At 34.9% G+C, this 19,440-nt stretch overlaps 1 protein-coding gene across 1 annotated transcript in view; it reads left to right on the top strand.

Moving 5' to 3' along the window:
- Positions 1–2,910: 2,910 nt before the first annotated feature.
- Positions 2,911–19,440, top strand: part of LOC135848001 (putative uncharacterized protein DDB_G0272516) — a 74,131-nt gene continuing 57,601 nt past the window's right edge. Inside the window, exon 1 of the mRNA XM_065367766.1 lies at positions 2,911–3,696. The gene's annotated coding sequence lies outside the window, so the exon portion shown is untranslated. The remainder of the gene's footprint in view (positions 3,697–19,440) is intronic.

Genomic DNA, 19,440 nt, shown 5'->3' with positions numbered 1-19,440 from the left:
CCGAAATCAAATTTTGTAAAAATGAAAAAAAATCGAGTGATACGTCAAAATGTAGGTTTTTTGGGTCGAGAAACACGAATCTGAAGTCCTTTTCTTCATTCAGCCCCTAGGGGAGGTGTTACCGAAATCAGTTTTTGAAAAAATCACAAAAAGGAGGGGTATCGATAAGGCCATTTTTTGGCCCCTGACAGTTATCGACTGAACCACTCTTAAATTGTTGTAATAAATGCCCCAAATACGAATCCGTGGTTAGTTGACCCAAAATGACCATTTTTTGGGCTCCAGGGGTCCCCAAAGTTGCGAATAAAAAAAGAATTTTTGGAACCACTGAGTATTATTTTCAAAAACTTTTTTGGCGTAAAATATATGCTTGAACCCGTTAAACATTATACGAGACAATTTTACTATTTTCGACTCTCAGAGGCAGAAATTGGGGGGTTTTAATTTTTGGAAAATTTTGGAACCACCATTTTGAACCTACCCCTTTGAACCCCGCTAAAAAGCTTTTTACAGTTCATTATTATTTGAAAGACCTCCATCCTACCAAATTTTCAGCTCAATAAAAATTTTCGCTGGTACTCAAAAATCCAATTTTCCAATTTTTTGTAATTTAGATTTTTTGGGAACCCCTGGATAGCTGGAAACCTGCGATTTGCGCCAAACGTAACGTTTTGAAGTATATATTCAATTAACCAGATGAAAAAGTTTAATTAAGCTCCGTGTACATTTGTAATTTTGAACCCTTTTTTCAGAGCCCTCCATTTTAGGAACCCCGAAAAAGACGATTATGCATATTTTTTCAAATAAATTGAAGAATTTACATTTGGAAAACACTAGCAAGAGCTCAATAATTTTTCACTTGATTTTACCAATAATTTTCAAAATTGAGCTTTTTTGGGCCAAATTCTGAGATTTTACTTCGTTGAAATCATGAAAACGCGATTTTAACGTTTTTTCGAAGAGTAAAATCTCAGAATTTGGCCCAAAAAAGCTCAATTTTGAAAGTTATTGGTAAAATCGAGTGAAAAATTATCGATTTCTTGCTAGTGTGTTCCGAATGTAAATTCTTCAATTTATTTGAAAAAATATGCATAATTGCTTTTTTCAGGGGTGCCCAAAGTGGGGGGCTCTAAAAAAAGGGTTCAAAATTATGAATATACAGGAAGCTTAATTAAACTTTTTCACATAGGTAATTGAATATATGCCTCAAAACGTTACGTTTGGCGCAAATCGCAGGTTTCCAGCTATCCAGGGGTTCCCAAAAAATCTAAATTACAAAAAATTGGAAAATTGGATTTTTGAGTACCAGCGAAAATTTTTATTGAGCTGAAAATTTGGTAGGATGGAGGTCTTTCAGATACTAATAAACTGTAAGCAGCTTTTTAGGGGGGTTCAAAGGGGTAGGTTCAAAATGGTGGTTCCAAAATTTTCCAAAAATTAAAACCCCCCAATTTCTGCCTCTGAGGGTCGAAAATGGTAAAATTGTCTCGTATAATGTTTAACGGGTTCAAGCATATATTTTACGCCAAAAAAGTTTTTGAAAATAATACTCAGTGGTTCCAAAAATTCTTTTTTTATTCGCAACTTTGGGGACCCCTGGAGCCCAAAAAATGGTCATTTTGGGTCAACTAACCACGGATTCGTATTTGGGGCATTTATTACAACAATTTAAGAGTGGTTCAGTCGATAACTGTCTGGGGCCAAAAAATGGCCTTATCGATACCCCTCCTTTGATTGAGTTATCAAAATCTAGATTTTTTTGGTTGAGAGGTTTTATTAGTCAGTTTTTCAATCATTCGATCCGATATCGTCGGTTATTTTATATCATTACATACTTGAGAAATCGCACCTAATCGCAGAAGTAACTAACCACACACCCAAATTCTACACACTTCAACACACATTTTCACGCAATCGCGGTTCTGAAGGGAGTTGAATGAAAAAACGTATGCCTTATACATAGGTACACTTACAATTACTTCGCGTTAATTTAGTTAAAATGTAGTCGCGTTTGAGACGAGATATCTCAAGAATGGTAGCACCTCTCCAAGGGCCCCTGAGAGGTCTTAGGAAAAAAGGACCTCAGATTCGTACTCCTCGATCCAAAAACCCTAGATTTTGACATATCACTCGATTTTTTTCATTTTTACAAAATTTGATTTTGGTAGCACCTCCTTATGGGGTCTGAGGGAAAAAAGAACCTCAGATTCGTGTTTTTCGATCAAAAAAACCTAGATTTTGACATATCACTCGATATTTTTTCATTTTTACAAAATTTGATTTTGGTACCACCTCCCCAAGGGGTCTGGCGAAAAAAAAAGGGCATCGGATTCGAATTCCACGTAGAAAAATACTATACGAAAGCACTACTTCCAACTCTTGATATGGTCATAGTTTTGTTGTAAAACGCCATGCGCGCCTTTTTTCCCAATCCGAGTCACTGTGCGACACTTGAATGTGAAACACGTCTAATTGTGTTCAGATGGGTGCCCGCATGATAATGATATCCCTTCATCTTCAATAAACCATATTCACTCTTCCAAGATTGAACATGTTTCACTACGTTTTCGTACCTTTTTAAAAAATCGAAGAGTGTCTTGAAAATGTAATTTGAATAAAAATGTATTTTTTTTCCTTTTTTTGAGGGAAAAAAATGATGGTTCTTCTCATGGGCTCCCACGTTAATTTTTATTTTTCTCGATCATCTGCTGCATGTGTGTGTGTATGTGAAAACGTTTCTTCTTTTTCGTTTTTTTTCCCGCCCGAACATGTGAGATAATATGTGAGAGTAGTTAGCAGGACTCATGCATCGTGCACACAAGTGCATCAGCAGTGTGCAAAACCGCTCATTAGACGTCTGAAAAAGCCATCTTTCACTGTCATTACGCCTATAATTTTGTGAGATATACGCGACCATACGAAGAACCCCTGCCGTGCGTATGGTGGTAGAATGTTAGGTACGTCTACGTACGTAGTACGTACGGGCGAATGTGTGATTCGGCCGGGCGGAGGCGGCGTGGCGTTTTATTATCACACTCGGACTCGGGACTGCTCGTACTCGTACTCGCGCGACGCGGACACTATAACGGCGAGTGCTGGCGCGGCTGCTTTGATGACGGACGCGGACGGGCGGCCGCGGCTGATCAAGTAGGAGTGGGAGGAAGAACAACACAAGCACATCGTCGATCGCGCCGTTGTGTCGAAACATGTTCACGTTGGGACTCGACTCGGCCGTTTATTCGCGATCGTGCCGGCGTTTTGAGTAGTTATACGTGTGAACGTTGCGATCCTCGAAGGGTGTTTTTTTACGACGACGACGAGAATATTCGTGCTTTTTTATCTTTACTTACGCATTTTTGTGCGGTATTTTTAATTTTACGTAATTATTTTTCCAACGTACGTAAATTGCTACGGTACGAACGTATGTGTAATTTTTTTTACCATATTTTGAGAACCGTTTTTTCATTAGTATTTCGTATCGAAGTATTATTTTTTTCGATTTTTATTCAAATTCGCGAGATGCGTGTTTGCTCGCATGCAATTTTTTAATCGCGATTTTACCTACGTACAACTTTTTTTGTGAAGTTATTGTTTCGAGTGTGTGGTAACTTGGTGGATTTTGGATTTTCAGACTTGGAACTGCGAGTCGAATTCCCATATTGGACTGGAGTAGTGGATTATTTTTTGCAAATAGTGGTGAGTTTATAGTTGGATATTTTTCGAATATTTTTACTACCCCTATGTTTGGAGTACTCGATGTTGAGAGAATTCGATTTTTTTTTTTTTTGGCTGAAAGAGTTTTTGTGAATTTTTTCTCACGTGTTGAAGAAAGAATATTTTTTTCACGTTTCGAGTCGGTGGTTCGCAACATTTTTCCAATTTTTTGTTTCGAAACGTGCATTTTGGCTGGAAAAATTATATTTTGTTTTTTGAAACAATTTTTGGAATAGGTTTTTTTGATTACTTATTTAATCTGTTCATTTTCTTGAATTTTGTAATTCTCCAGTTGAAATGTTCCTCATGATGCCAAACCTCTGTGATAATTTTTTTAAAACTCGATTCTTCTCCCTTAATTTCTTGAAAAGGGGTGGAATTGCACTTTTTCTCCAAATTTTTAATGTTTTAACGGTTTCCATTTTATTTTTTATAAATTTACAGAAATGTTAGACACACCAAAAGTTGATGAAATTTTTTTCAGAATTTTTTCATGGTTGAAAGACCTTTGAAAATGCAAGAAAATGTTTTTCCCTCAATTTTTATCTCCTGATATGGTCAATTTTGGTTGGAAAATTTTTTTCTCACTGTTTACCCATAAAATATTCCTAACCAAACCGTTAACCTGTATTTTGATGAAATTCGTTCATTTTTTAGTGTTTTATGATTTTTGAATTTTTTTTCAAAAAATGAAATTGTGTCACTTTGAGAACTGACTTTCCAATTTTTTTTTTTCAAAAAATGGAATTGTGTCACTTTGAGCATTTCTGAGTCTTTTTTCGGGTGAACTAATTTGGAAAACGTACAGAGTACATCATTATTTTATACCGCAATTCCAGAGAAGTTGAGAATTTTGAATTTTTTTGCTCTCTTCTTCAAATTTAGATAATTGCACTCTTCATGAGTAAAAAATAGCTACTCGAAAATTTCCAAATTCGTCTTGGAGATTCGATCACTTGCTCGATAAACTCGATGAAATTAATGTTACAATTTTTTCGAAATTTTATCGAATGATTATTTTTTGATGATGAAAATTGAAATGAATTTAAATGCTCTTGCTTTTTGGAAATCTGCATTTTCTTTCGTCGTCTTGAATAATATGGTCTTTTGGAATTGCGAATTGCTGATTTTTTTTTTTTTCAATTGACAGAAAGATGTGAACAACCAGAATAATTTTTGTGTTGTGAACAGCTCTTCGATTATTTATCTTACAGGAAGATCTTCGAAGCTCTGGAAAATCAGAGGAAGGTATTGAGAAAGCATGATTTTTGAAAGCATTGATGAACTTTTTCCCCTCTAGGAAAATTGAAGAGTTACGTCGAAAAATACTCCCCCTCCCCTCTCCAAAAAAACAACATTTTTTTCCTCTTGCAATATTGAATCGAAGGAATTCGATCAGAAAAAGTTTCAACCCCCCTCCCCTCCTCCCCTCTCCCATAAAAATTGATACGCAAATTTGGAAAAATTTCCTATTATTTTTTTAAAATTTATGTTTTTTTAATTCTACTTTAAAATTGAAGCTCTAGAAAACCAGAGGAAGGTATTGAGAAAACATGATTTTTGAAAGCATTGATGAATTTTTTCCTTTCTGGGAAAATTGAAGAGTTACGTCGAAAAATACTCCCCCTCCCCTGTCCAAAAAACCAACATTTTTTCCTCTTGCAATATTAAATCGAAAGAATTCAATCAGAAAAAGTTTCAACCCCCCCTCCCCTCCCCTCTCCCATCAAAATTGATATGCAAATTTGGAAAAATTTCCTATTATTTTTTTAAAATTTATGTTTTTTTAATTCTACTTTAAAATTGAAGCTCTAGAAAATCAGAGGAAGGTATTGAGTAAGCATGATTTTTGAAAGCATTGATGAATTTTTTCCTTTCTGGGAAAATTGAAGAGTTACGTCGGAAAATACCCCCCCCCCTCCATCCCCTCCAAAAACAACAACAGTTATTTCTCTCGCGATGTTGAATCGAAAGAGTTCAATCAAAAAAAGTTTTGACCCCTTCCCCTTCCCCTCCCTCATCAAAAATTGATTATCTATATTTGGAAAAAATTTCCTATAATTTTTTTCAATTCATTTTTTTTCTAAATTCCACTTTAAAATTTTCCAATTTTTCTCAACTTTTCTCAGAAAATGTCTATATTTTCACTCATTTTTTTCTCGAATAATGATTGACAAAAAATTTTAGGATTTTTAATCATTTCCGAATTTGGTTTCCAAGTTTGTACCATGAAAAAATTATTAAAAAATGTTCACCATTCTCCTACCCCCCCCCCCCCTCTGCAGACTCAAAAAATATACTTTTTCTCACCCGGGTTCGTTCCGAATATTCTAATTCATTGTTTGGTAAATTTTTTCTCTTGCGATATGAAATCGACAAAATTCAATCAAAAAGAGTTTTTATTCCCCCACCTCCTCCAGCCTGAAAAAAATTGATATTTGGGAAAATTTCTCATTTTTTGGGGGGTTTTTTCTTTTCTAAATTCAACTTTGAAATTCAACATTTTTTCTCAACTTTGCTCATAGAAATTTGTATTTTTACTAATCATAATAATTATTAACAAAAAATTCCAAAAATTTTAGAATTTTGAATTATTTTCAATTTGTTTTCCAATACAAGTTTGTACCGCGAAAAAATTGGGAAAAGTGTTGATCATCTTCTCCCTCAATCCCTCACCCATCTAAAAAAAAGAGTTTCGACCCCCCCTCCTCCACCCTCGAAAAATAATATATATATTTCGAAAGATTTTTCTCTTCTAAATTCAACTTTGAAATTTGCCATTTTTTTCTCAACTTTTCTCTTAGAAATTAGTTATCATTTTTCTCAAGATAATACATACTTGAAAAAAAATCCCAAAAATTTTAGAATTTTGAATGAAATACCTATTTTCAATATGTTTTCCAAGTTTGTACCGTGAAAAAATAATTGGGAAAAATGTTGATCATCTTCTCCCTCTCCCCCTCCCCCCAATGTTTTCCAAGTTTGTACCGTGAAAAAATAACTGGGAAAAATGTTGATCATCTTCTCTCTCTTCCCCCCCTCCCGCAACTGAAAAAGAGTTTTGATTTCCCTCCTTCCCCCTCATAAAAAAAATATATTTGGAAAGTTTTTTCTTTTCTAAATTCAACTTTGAAATTTGCCATTTTTTCTCAACTTTTCTTATAGAAATTAGTAATTAAATTATTTTTCTCTAAATAATATGTACTTGACGAAAACTTCCAAAAATTTTAGAATTGAGAATTTTTTTCAATTTGTTTTCCAAGTTTGTACCGTGAAAAAATTGAGAACAATGTTGATCATCTTCTCCCTCTCCCCCACCTAAAAAAGAGTTTTGATCCCCCCTCCACCCTTAAAAAATATATATTTGGGCAATTTTTTCTTTTCTGAATTCAACTTTGAAATTTTCCATTTTTTCTTAACTTTTCTTTTAGAAATTAGTAATCATTTTTGTCAAGATAATACTTGACAAAAAAGCCAAAAATTTTAGAATTTTGAATTAAGTATTTTCAATTTGTTTTCCAAGTTTGTACCGTGAAAAAATTGGGGAAAATGTTAATCATCTTCTCCCTCTCCCCCCTCCTAAAAAAAAGTTTTGATCCCCCCTCCACCCTTAAAAAATATGTATATATATATTTGGACAATTTTTGCCTTTCTAAATCCAACTGTGAAATTTTCCATTTTTTCTTAACTTTTCTCTTAGAAATTAGTAATCATTTTTCTCAAGATAACACTTGACAAAAAAATTCCAAAAATTTTTAGAATTTTGAACTATTTTCAATTTGTTTTCCAACTTTGTACCGTGAAAAAATTGGGGAAAATGTTGATCATCTTCTCCCCCCCCCCCCAATTGACGTTTGCAGAAAAGTCCTGCTAGAAGTCTCGATTTTTGGCTTTTTTCCATTTTTGAATCATTGAAATTTTCTATTTATTCTCCCCTCGGTCAGTTCAGAATTCGAATTCTTTCGTTAATTTATCAATCAAAAATAATTTTTACCCCCCCTCCCCCTCAAAAAGTTGATATTAATTGGTCAAATTTTCGACCTTTTCCGCCGAATTCAACTTTAAAATTTTCCATCGAATTTTGAATGTTTTCTAAATTTGTTTTCCAACTGTGCACTCCATGAAAAGATTGGAAAAAATTGTGGCCATCTTCTCCCTCCTCCCTTCCCACTCTCAAAAAATAAAAACTCGCAAAAATGTCTCGTCAACTTGCTAGACGCTTTGTGTATCTTAAACCTCATTTTTCACCCGGAAATTTGAAATAAAATTCTGTCCAGAAGTTGAATTTTGAAAAATTACGATAAACTATTGCAAAAAAGTGCACTTTGGGTCAGTTTATAGCTCACTGAGTATACGAAAGTGAGATCTAAGGCTGACTGTATCGATAGAATTTTATTACGAGTTTTGCTTTTCAGAGACCCCATTTCTGTATTTTATTTCAATTTGAAGACTCGAATTTCTCCACATCCTGATTATTCCCCCTTTTACGAAAAAATCGTTCCTCGTCCTCATGCATTTTAAAATAACGCCGACGACGACGACGACGACGACGAAGAGCTCGTATTGTATTGTATACGTGGCTGCTGAAATCAACCCCCCCTCCCTCCTTCCCCTCTCCTCCTTGGTCTATTCTCGTTAACCCAATTCGGCGTCGAGCTCGACACGTCCTCCGACGTCGCGTCGAACGAAAGAAGAGAAAAAAATTACCCCTTTTTAAAGCGAGCTTCTCACCAACACTACCACACACGTATAGCTTTTTTTTCCCAATTCTCTTTTGTCGCGTATGTGTCCTTATACGTACGATATGTGTGCGAGTTAACTTGTAAAGTTCAGCATACGAGGAATATATGTATACGAAAGCTCCTCGTCCTCGTATACGTCGCATCGTGTCCCATGTCGTCGTCGTCGTCATCGTCGAGTTAAAAAAGATAGGACGACGTCGTCGACGTTCGAAGGACGCGCCGGTGGTCGTAATAATTCTGGTAACATATTCGTCGGCGTGCCGCATGCCGCATTATGCTTTACGAGTATTTCGAGCTGACTCGTGTACGAGTTTTTTTTGTGAACCGATAACAGAATTTATAATATAAATGTGTATAAGGCTGTGTTGTGGATGTGGTGGTAAAAGTCGCAGTCGATGTGCTGTTGAGTGTTGGTAAAGGGAGTGGAGAGTGGAGTACTTTACGAGCACCAGCACCAGCACGACCAACGCGAACGTGAACGTGAAAAACCACCGCCATCGCCACTAGCGAGCAGCGAACGCTTAAAATTGATAAGAGAAATTTATACTTGATAATATTATGCTTATAGTGCGAAATATTGGCCGACTAGTCGTCATCGTCGCATCGTGTGTGTGTAATGTGTATATCGAGCAGCGAGCAGTTTGCGACGCGACGACGACGTGTCGAAAAAAAGAGCATAATGAGGCCGAGGGCGATATTGTATCTTTACCTATCTACCTAGCACCTCACCTAGTCCACCTAACCGCCTATCGTGTGTAGTGTGTACCTCTCTATAGTTTCTACCTACATCTATACGTAGATATCTGCGAACTGCGTCACTAGCTTGCGTGTTCGTGTAAACCGTTAGCATATTAGCGATATGTTTCCAACTTCGATACTACCTATAACGAGTAAATGGTAAATCCGCGTAGATTAGGTATTATAGGTTAGTTCGTTTCGTATACCTACCTCTACCTACAAATAAGTGCGAAAATATACAGGTATAGTGTTGTCGAATGGCTCCAATATATTCAGTATCGACCCCCCCCCCCCCTACCCTTTCACTGGAAGTCCTCTCGCGAAAGAAAGATTTGATTTAGTAAATGAATCAAAAAACCAAGTTCTTTTTGGGATTTTGATGATAAATTTGAACTTTTTTTGACAATTTTGGTCAAAAAGCAGCACTTTATGGTAATCGAGGGCGATATAACAGGACTTTTTGGTATTTTTTCCAAAGGAACATGCATTAAGCAAAACTCTATTGCAATTGTCAATTGGGGGGGGGGGTGGAATCTGATTTTTTTCTGAATTTTGAAAAAAAAACTGAATTTTTGAACAATTTTTGCGATAAAACCGAGACTTTCTGGGAGTTTTGAAATCGAACTGAGATTTTGTGGTTGAGAAAGGTGGGACATTTTTTTATAATTTTGGCAGAGAAGCGAGACTTATGACGATTTTGGCGAAAGGAAACTGGACTTTTTGGTCATCAAAAGGTGATGAAAACAGGACTTTTTGGTAATTTTGGCAAAAGAACATGCATGAGAGCAGAACTCGATTGCAATTGTCGAGTTTTGGGGGAAAATCTGATTTTTTTTTCAGATTTTTGAAATGAAAAACATAAATTTTTGAAAAATAATTTTTGGGAAAAACTGAGATTTATAGAGAACTGAAATCGAAGTACGACTTTTTGGTGAAGATAGGTGAAGAATTTTTGAACAATTTTGGTAAAAAAGCGAGACTATTTTGCAATTTTGGGGCAAAAAGTGCAAAAATTGTTTGACAATGATTTTTGCAAAAAAAAATGAGAATTTTGACAATTTTGGTTAAGAAAAAAACTGGATTTTATGGTAATCAAGGGTGATATTAAAACAGAACTCTTTGGTAATTTTGGCAAAATAACATGTAGAAAATCTAAAATTGTCAATTTTAAAAAAGTCTGATTTTTTCTACAATTTTGCAAAAAACTGATTTTTTGAACGATTTTTGCAAAAAAAAAAATCGAGACTTTTTTGGAATTCTGAAATCGAAGTAGGACTTTTTGGTGAAGAAAGATGGGACATTTTCTGAATATTTTGGCAGAAAAGCGAGACTTTGTTGCAATTTTGACAAAAAACTGAATTTTTTAACATGCGTTTACCTCAACTGTGGATTTTTGGGCGTTTTTGACAAAAAAGTCTAAATTTTGGACATTTTGACAATAAAGTAAAACATCGCGATCGGTTGGAAAAAAATGAGAGGTTTTTTAATGATTTTAGTCGAAAAAGTAGAAGTTTCTGGTAATTTTTGCTGAGAAGAGGGACTTTTTTTTCTAAAGTAGCAAAGCCTTTTTTTTCTTTTTTCTTTTTGCAAATTACATTTTTTGTATAAGTACCTAAAGTGAAAAAAATACAATTTTTTTTGAAATTTGACCAAAAGAGGACAGGTTTTTTGAAAATTGTGATAAAATATCGTACTTTTTAGAATTTTGACGAGAAAGTAAGTAAAATAATTCTAAAGAAACTGAACTTTTTTTTTCTTATTCAATCATGGCAAAATACTTAATTGGATTTTTGAACAATTTTCACAAAACGTGATATTTTTGGCAATTCTGTTCAAAAAAAAAAAACAAAAAAAAACAGAACTTTGGTTACTATGAAGACATGATCATTTTGGGAAATTTTGAACCCTCCCACCTCCCTCCCCACAAAACAGAGACCTTTTTCAATATTTGGGCAAAAATACGAGATTTTTGGGCAGTTTCTGTGAAATGACAAGATTTTTTGACAATCTATGCAATTAAAGTAGGACTTCAATTCAATTTGAATAAAGGAAGGATTTTTTTGTGGTATTTTGAAACCAGTGAAATTTTGAGACTCTTTCAATATTTTTGGTTTTCTATAATTTTGTACAATTTTGATTCCCCGTCCCCTCCCCCCTCCACAAGAAACGGACCTTTCTCAAAATTTGGGGAATACAATGGGCAGTTTTTGTAAAATTGCAAGATTTTTTGACAATTTTTACAATAAAAGTAGGACTTTAATTCAATTTGAATAAAGGAAGAATATTTTTGCAATTTTGAAAACAGTGAAGGCTATTTCAATATTTTTGACTTTTAACTTTTTTGCCAAAAAATCATGACTTTCTAGTCATCGCTTTTTGACAATGTCGTTAAAAAATCTGACTTTTTTGACAATTTTGCCAAAAACGCTAAATTTTTGAACTACTTTGCCAAAAAATCGAGACAATCCTAAACTTTGGGCTTCTGACTTTTTTTGCGAAAAAAAATCAAAAATCATGAATTGACAAATCTGCCAAAAACATGGGACTTTTCAACTGTTGCTCCAGAAAATCATATTTTTCGGTTTTTGACTTTTTTTTTACAAACAATCTTGACCTTTCGAATATTTGTCAAAACCTCAGGATTTCTCGACTAAGTCATTAGGTAAATTTGTGGAAAAATTGAATTATTTTGACAAAAAAGTGGAATTTTCTGACAATTTTAACAGCGAATCCAACATTTTTGACAATTTAGCGAAACCTAAAATTATTGTTATAGGCTATTTTGCCAGAGAAATCAACTCATTTTGATTGGAAAAAAAAAAATTTCTTGGAAATTCAAATTTTGGCATGAGGTCCAACATTTTGACAATTTTGGCAAAAACGTATAACTTTAAGGCTATTTTTCCAGGCTTTTGTCAAAAAAATTTGAAAAAGTCCAGATTTTTAGCCAGAATTGGAGAAAAATCCTCATTTTTTTTTTTACAGAAATTGAACAATTTCGAAATCGACCCGATTTATTTTTAAAAGTTTAAAAAACTAGAGTAATCTTGGGTTGGTTTGAAAAAAATTCGTGTTTTTTTCTAAAATTTCAAAAAAGTACCAATGTTTGCCATTTGGAGAAAATTTTGATTTTCAAGCGAGAGGTTGAAAAACTTGATTTTTTTCAAGATTTTAATAGATAGGTATATAAGTCACAATTTTCATCAGAAATTTGAAAAAGGTCACGATTATTTAGCCAACATTTAGAGAAAGTCATAATTTTTTCCAGTAATTCGAAAATATCTCGATTTTCCAACTGCCTGATTTTTTTCAGAATTTTTTTCAAAAAGTCTCAATTCTTGTCAACATTTTAGATAAGTTTTGATTTTTTCCTAAAATTTGAAAAATTCTAATTCTTGCTAGTTTCTAGTTTTTTGGTAAGGGATTCAAAATACCTAGTGGCCCTATCATTTTTTTTTATTTTTTAAATTTTTTTTTAATAGTAAACAAGTCTTGATTGAATATCAGGAAATCAGAGAGGTGCAGATTTTTTTTATAAATGTGCAATAAAATCTTGATTTTTGCCTGAAATTTTTAAGTCTTGATTTCTTACTTTGGCAAAAAATTTTCTAGGACTATATCGATTATTGATCGATCGAAAATCTGAAATAGATCAACGATCAATCGCTAAAATATCGATTAAAGCAGCAATAGTAATTCATTATGGTTTTAGTTGAACCAACAGCTCTTGGTCCAACTGTGATCTCAAATACTAAATGCAATTTTTTCCCGAAAATTTCAGTGTTACGAATCAAAGAATTGATTCATGTTGAATTTTTTCAAAAATCAAACTTCATGCTCGTAAAAAGGACAAAACGATTTATTTTCATAGAATTGTGGAAATTTTTTTTTCGGTTCGGTTTCAGTTTCGGTTTTTAATGCCTGTTCGTAACGTTTTACGAAATACGAAGCTTATTTTATGCATACTCGTAGGTATAGGCAGGTCTTTTAGGTATACTAATACCTTGATGTGGAGTATGAGGTAAAAGAGCGCGGTGTGAAAATTGGCGCTCGTGTCAAAGTACCTGGTTTAAAAAGCCTCGCCGTCGTTTCTCCATCTCTCTTCGTATTTCTCTCTCTGGGTGTGCTTTTACCTTGTACTGTCAGTGCGATGCGACGACAGCGACACCGCGCCCGTTTCAATGGATTAAGACGAGTCTTTTCCTTCGCGTATCGTACACACAGAGTCAGATGAAGTGAGAGAGAAAGACACACAGACGGGGGGGGGGGGGTTGAAATTCGGGCTCAATATTCGCTTTGCGGCAGAAAGTCGGCCTGACGAGGTGCGGTTCTCGGCGTAATAGCAATTGCCTCGGCGAATGTGTATGTAGGATGGGGGTAGGTTGGCAGTTAGGTAGGCAGAGTGACTGTACCCCCTACGTAAGCCGAGCTTCTCAAGCGTTCGCGAGAATTTATACGCGGATAGGGATTGGGGCATAGGCGCTGGTGCTGGTGGTTTTCGCGTTATACACTTTATACAATAAGGGTTGGCGGAGTTGGCGTCGCGGGGATGCCGATGCCGTATACTCGACGATCGTGTACGAGTATAAAAGGGATGAGAACCAGCGCCAGCGTCAGCGTCAGCGAGAGAATGTCGACGACGACGACGACGATGGTGGCGTGTACCTGGTGCAAAAAATTACCCGACATTACCTGCTTGCCTGACGACGACACACCGAAGTTGCCGACGAAGCTGCCGCATCGTCGTTGCTTGAGCTGGCGGCAATGATGGGTGTAAAAGAGACGCAGAGAGAGGTGTATCGTCGTCGTCGTGCTGCGATAGTGGAAAACGTGAACAGTATACTCTAACTTTGACTGGTCCAATGTGTGCGTGTGTAAATGACGATGACGTGTATGTTATGTACGAGTACGAGTACGACGAGTATACGTAGATATGTCTACGTAGGTATTTTACACGCACGTATACTTATTCGTCGTATTCGTCTTCACTCCTCCTAACCATAAGTATGCTATATACGATGTAGAAGATACGCAGAATATGCAAGCTAAATCAGCTTCGTTCTAGTTGTCGTCGTCGTCGTTGTCGTATATATATTTATTATAATATGAAAAACGAGCATCGAGCAGAGGAGAAAAAAAACCGCGGGAACAGACAGACAGACTGAAAGAAAGAAAGAGAAAGAGCCACCCACGCTGGCACACGCTTCGACGACCATGCCCCGCCAATGCATATCGCGTCGTCAACTCGATCGTATATTGTACTTTTACTATGTATACTTGTATTACATCTACATACGTATGTACTTCCATCCAATCCCACACCTACAACACCACCTCTCGATCTAGATGAGAGAATTCCCGCCATTAACCCTTAAAGACCCAGGCTAATCCTGAGATGTTGTGTGAAAATGCTTTCAATTTCCTGAATTAGATCATCACAAGCATCACTTTAACCCACAGTTTGCCCCCCAGCCCCTTAAAGCCGTCTCGTAAAAGCCGTACCGATTTATTCAATTTTCCTTGAAAACCGAGAAAGCAAAAACCCCAATGAGGTCAATCATGGAACTGAATGATATAGTATCATTAGGTGTACTGAATGAGTGAAAGCATATCCCCAAAGAACACCCCACCCCTTTTTGGGGGGCAAATTTTCAAAAAAGTTGGTATAAAAAAATTGGACCCATGCTCCATTTTTGGATAAACATATTGATGGTAGACCCTTCACAAAATGAAATCATGAAAGGTGTGAAAATGGTGGACCAGAGCGATTTTTTGAAAATTTGATTCCCTTGTCTCGATAAAAACCCGAAAAAACAGAGCATGAATACGCAAAGTACATAATATGGGAAATATTATCAAGTAGGCTTGAAATGACAGAAATAAGAATTGAAAGGAACACAGATGCTTTGAACAGCACATAAGTTCAGATAATCTACAATCCACCCATCAAATCTGTTTATCACTCCGTGGATATTCTTTCTCGATATTTGTCACCAAATAGTTACATCCTACAAAGGTTAGCAGTACGATTGTTTTTCTGCAGAAATATCGAAATAGGTTTATCAACCACTTTGAAAAGCTTTACACAGTCAAATTGCAGCACTCCCTGGCATTTCATAATGTTCAAGCATTCATGAAGAAGTCACTATCCCTTCTCGATAATAGATAATGTAGTTCTACATCATGAAAATTGCACGAGCAGAAGTCGAGGTTTACAAGCATGAGATTGTGTCCAGCTTATGACTACAGGATTCAGGGGATTTGAGATTCAGTAAAAAGCTTTCGACTGTTGTTCAACCACAACTCTGAACTTTTGAATGTTTTGAGAAATTCCTGCTGAAGTTGATATTCTTTCTCGATATTTGTCAACAAATAGTTACATCCCGCAAAAGGTTAGTGGTACGATTGTTTTTCTGCAGAAGTATCGAAATAGGCTTATCTACCACTTTGAAAAGCTTTACACTGTCAAATTGCAGCTGTCTCTGGCATTTCATAATGTTGAAGCATTCATGAAGAAGTCACTATCCCTCCTCGATCATTGATAGTGTAGTTCAACATCATGAAATATTATGATTGGAAACAACAAATTCTGCTCAAGCAATTTTCAAGATGTACAACTTCACTATCAATGATCGGGGAGGGATAGTGACTTCTTCATGAATGCTTGAACATTATGAAATGCCAGGGAGTGCTGCAATTTGACTGTGTAAAGCTTTTCAAAGTGGTTGATAAACCTATTTCGATATTTCTGCAGAAAAACAATCGTACTGCTAACCTTTGTAGGATGTAACTATTTGGTGACAAATATCGAGAAAGAATATCCACGGAATGATAAACAGATTTGATGGGTGGATTGTAGATTATCTGAACTTATGTGCTGTTCAAAGCATCTGTGTTCCTTTCAATTCTTATTTCTGTCATTTCAAGCCTACTTGATAATATTTCCCATATTATGTACTTTGCGTATTCATGCTCTGTTTTTTCGGGTTTTTATCGAGACAAGGGAATCAAATTTTCAAAAAATCGCTCTGGTCCACCATTTTCACACCTTTCATGATTTCATTTTGTGAAGGGTCTACCATCAATATGTTTATCCAAAAATGGAGCATGGGTCCAATTTTTTTATACCAACTTTTTTGAAAATTTGCCCCCCAAAAAGGGGTGGGGTGTTCTTTGGGGATATGCTTTCACTCATTCAGTACACCTAATGATACTATATCATTCAGTTCCATGATTGACCTCATTGGGGTTTTTGCTTTCTCGGTTTTCAAGGAAAATTGAATAAATCGGTACGGCTTTTACGAGACGGCTTTAAGGGGCTGGGGGGCAAACTGTGGGTTAAAGTGATGCTTGTGATGATCTAATTCAGGAAATTGAAAGCATTTTCACACAACATCTCAGGATTAGCCTGGGTCTTTAAGGGTTAAGTCGATAAGGGGAGATCCCACTGAGCGTTGACTCGCTTCACTGACTCGAACTGTTTGTTTTTTTTTTGAAATTTGACTGCTGAAAAGGTTCACACGCTGGTGATAAGAATGTAAACGAATGACCCCTTGATCGGAATATGGTGGTGAATGAACGCCGAAGTGAATTGGTGTTGTAAGTTGCGCACTACGTTAAAGTATTTTTACTAGGGAACCTTTTCAATCCGTTGATTCCGATCGAGATGAAATTCGGATCGCTGAAAGAGCATCTTATTCGCTTTCTACAGATGAAATTCTCAGCTGCATGGGTTTATTTTGCGATTTTTTGACGAGTTTCTGAAAATGACGAAATTTTGTATATGGAATGTGTTTTGACTCAAGTCTTGTAGAGAGTCGAGTCGAGCTTCTGTGTGAAAATGATTGATTTTTTGTCAAAGAAGTATAAAAATCCGGCGTTTTTGTCAAAATTGGCTCATATTTTGTCAGAATTTTTTTTTTAGCAGAAGCCTCGAGCAGTTTTGATTTTTTTGTTTTTTGGTCAAATTGTCAGATAGTTCAGTGTTTTTCCAGCATTGTCAAAAAAATTTGGACGTTTGGCCCTAAATGTAAAGAAAAATTTCATCTTCTTGTCAATATTTTTTGGATTTTTGTCGAAACTGTTGAAATGTCTCGTTTTTTTTTTCAAAAAGGTCTTGGTTTTACTCAGAGTTATCAAGAAATGTGTCTTGATTTTTTGACAAAATGTCTGAAAAATTTCGCTTATTGTTTTAGTCAAAATATGTTGATTTTTTGGGAAAGTAGCTCTAAAGCGTTACATTTTTGCCAAACCTGTCAATAATGTTGGATTTCTTGTCAAAATTTCCAAAAATTATAATTTTTTTGGTCAAATCTTGGAGATACAGTCAAAGACTCCGATGATTTAAAAAATGCTATTTTTTCCCCCGTAAGTAGTTGCCAGAAATTCGTGATTTTTTTTGGGTGAAAAAATTCAGAAGTCCAAAATGTATGTACAATTGTCTCGATTTTTTGCTGAAGTAGTTCAAAAGTTTTGTGTTTTTGACAAAATTGTTAAAAAAAAGTTGAGGTTTTCATTGAAATTGTCAAAAAGTCGTGATTTTTTGGCAGAAAAGTTCAGGACCAAAAATTTATTGAAAGAGCCTCCATTCCTGGCAAAATGATCGAAAGTCCAACGTTTTTGTCAAAGTTGTCAGAAATGTCGGATTTCTTGCCAATTGGTCGAAAGGTGATGATTTTTTGATAAAAGAAATCAAAAGCCAAAAATAAGTATTGATAACGTCTTGATTTTTTGGAAAAATATTCAAAAGTCTGACAATTCTGGCAAAAAAATAGAGTATTTGGCAAAATTTCCGAAAAAGGTCACTTTTTGCCAATTTTGTCTAAAAAACTTGATTTTTTGGCAGAAAAGTCAAAAGCCAAAAACATTGAAAGAGCTTTGATTTTTTTTAGCAAAATAGTCAGAAATCCAACGTTTCTGGCAAATCTACAAAAAAAGGTCGGATTTTTGTCCCATATCTAATTGTTATAGATTTCGGATCTTTTGGCAAAATGGTCAAAAAGTCGAATTTGTACCATAATTTTCAAAAAGTTTGAATTTTTCGCCGAAATACTTAGTCAATAAGTGGTGATTTTTGGTGTAAAAGTCGAAAGCGAAAGAGTCTTGATTTTTTGGCAAAGTCGTCAAAAGTCAATATTTTTTATGGAAAAACGAATAAGATTTCTGCCAGGATTACCAAAATCTCAATTTTTTCTCAGTTTTTTGAATTTTGTTATCATTTTTGTTGAATTTTCGTTATATATTTTATGAATTTTGCTATATTTTTGTTGAGACTATTATGCCGGACGTCATAAAATAAAACTTTTGATGATGATGATGATGATGATGATGAAAAATCAAATCATGAAATTCTCCATTCATCTTCTCCTTTCGTGTGTGTGTTTTAGATTTTGATTTTTTGCTTTGTTTTTTTCTAGTTTTTCTCATGACCAGAAAAAATTTTGGTCCGGCCTTTTCTTTCTCCCATAAAATATTGAAACGTTTAAAAGAAGCAATAATTACAATTTGCTAAATATAAATAATGTGTTGCCGTCGTTTTTGTCAAAATTGTAAAAATGACTTATTTTTGGTAAAAATTGTCGAAATTTTTTTTTTTTACCAGAAGTGTTGAGAAAGGTTGATTTTTTGGTCAAATCGTCAGAAAAAACTTACTTTTTTAGCTCAAATTGTAGAAACATTGGCATCTTCTAGACAATTTTTTTTTTTTTTGAGTTTTCCTTGTTTTTTTTGGATCGAAATTAGTCAAAAAGGTCTTGATTTTAACCAGCGTTGTCGAAAAGGGTGTTTTTTTTGTCAAAATTGTTAAAATGTCTTGATTTTTTGACGAAATGTTTGACAAATTTCGCATCTTTAGCTAAAATACATAATGTTGAATTTCTGGTAAAACAGCCCTAAAGTGTTACGTTTTCGCCCAGAATTGTCAATAATGTTGGACTTTTTGTCAACATTTTAAAGAATTTTTCATTTTTCTGTCAGAACGAAATGATTTTTCTGGAAAGATATATTCTAAAAATTGTAGGTTAGAAAATTGTCACAAATATTGGATTTGTTGTCAAAATTGTCTGGAAATTTTACCTTTTTGTCAAAACTCCTCGATTTTTGGTCAGGAAATGTCACTTTTTTGTCAGTCGACAGTCCTGAGTTTTTTTTTCAAATTTTCGAAACGCTAAGATTGTTTGTTAAAAAAGTTAAGAGTCGAAAAACATGATTTTTTTTAGAAACAGTCAAAAAGTCCATTGTCAGAAAT

The sequence above is a fragment of the Planococcus citri genome, chromosome 5, assembly GCF_950023065.1.
Source record: "Planococcus citri chromosome 5, ihPlaCitr1.1, whole genome shotgun sequence".
NCBI classification, from domain to species: domain Eukaryota; kingdom Metazoa; phylum Arthropoda; class Insecta; order Hemiptera; family Pseudococcidae; genus Planococcus; species Planococcus citri.
Note: the sequence above shows the minus strand (reverse complement) of the source record. Positions and strands in the feature narration are given on the sequence as shown.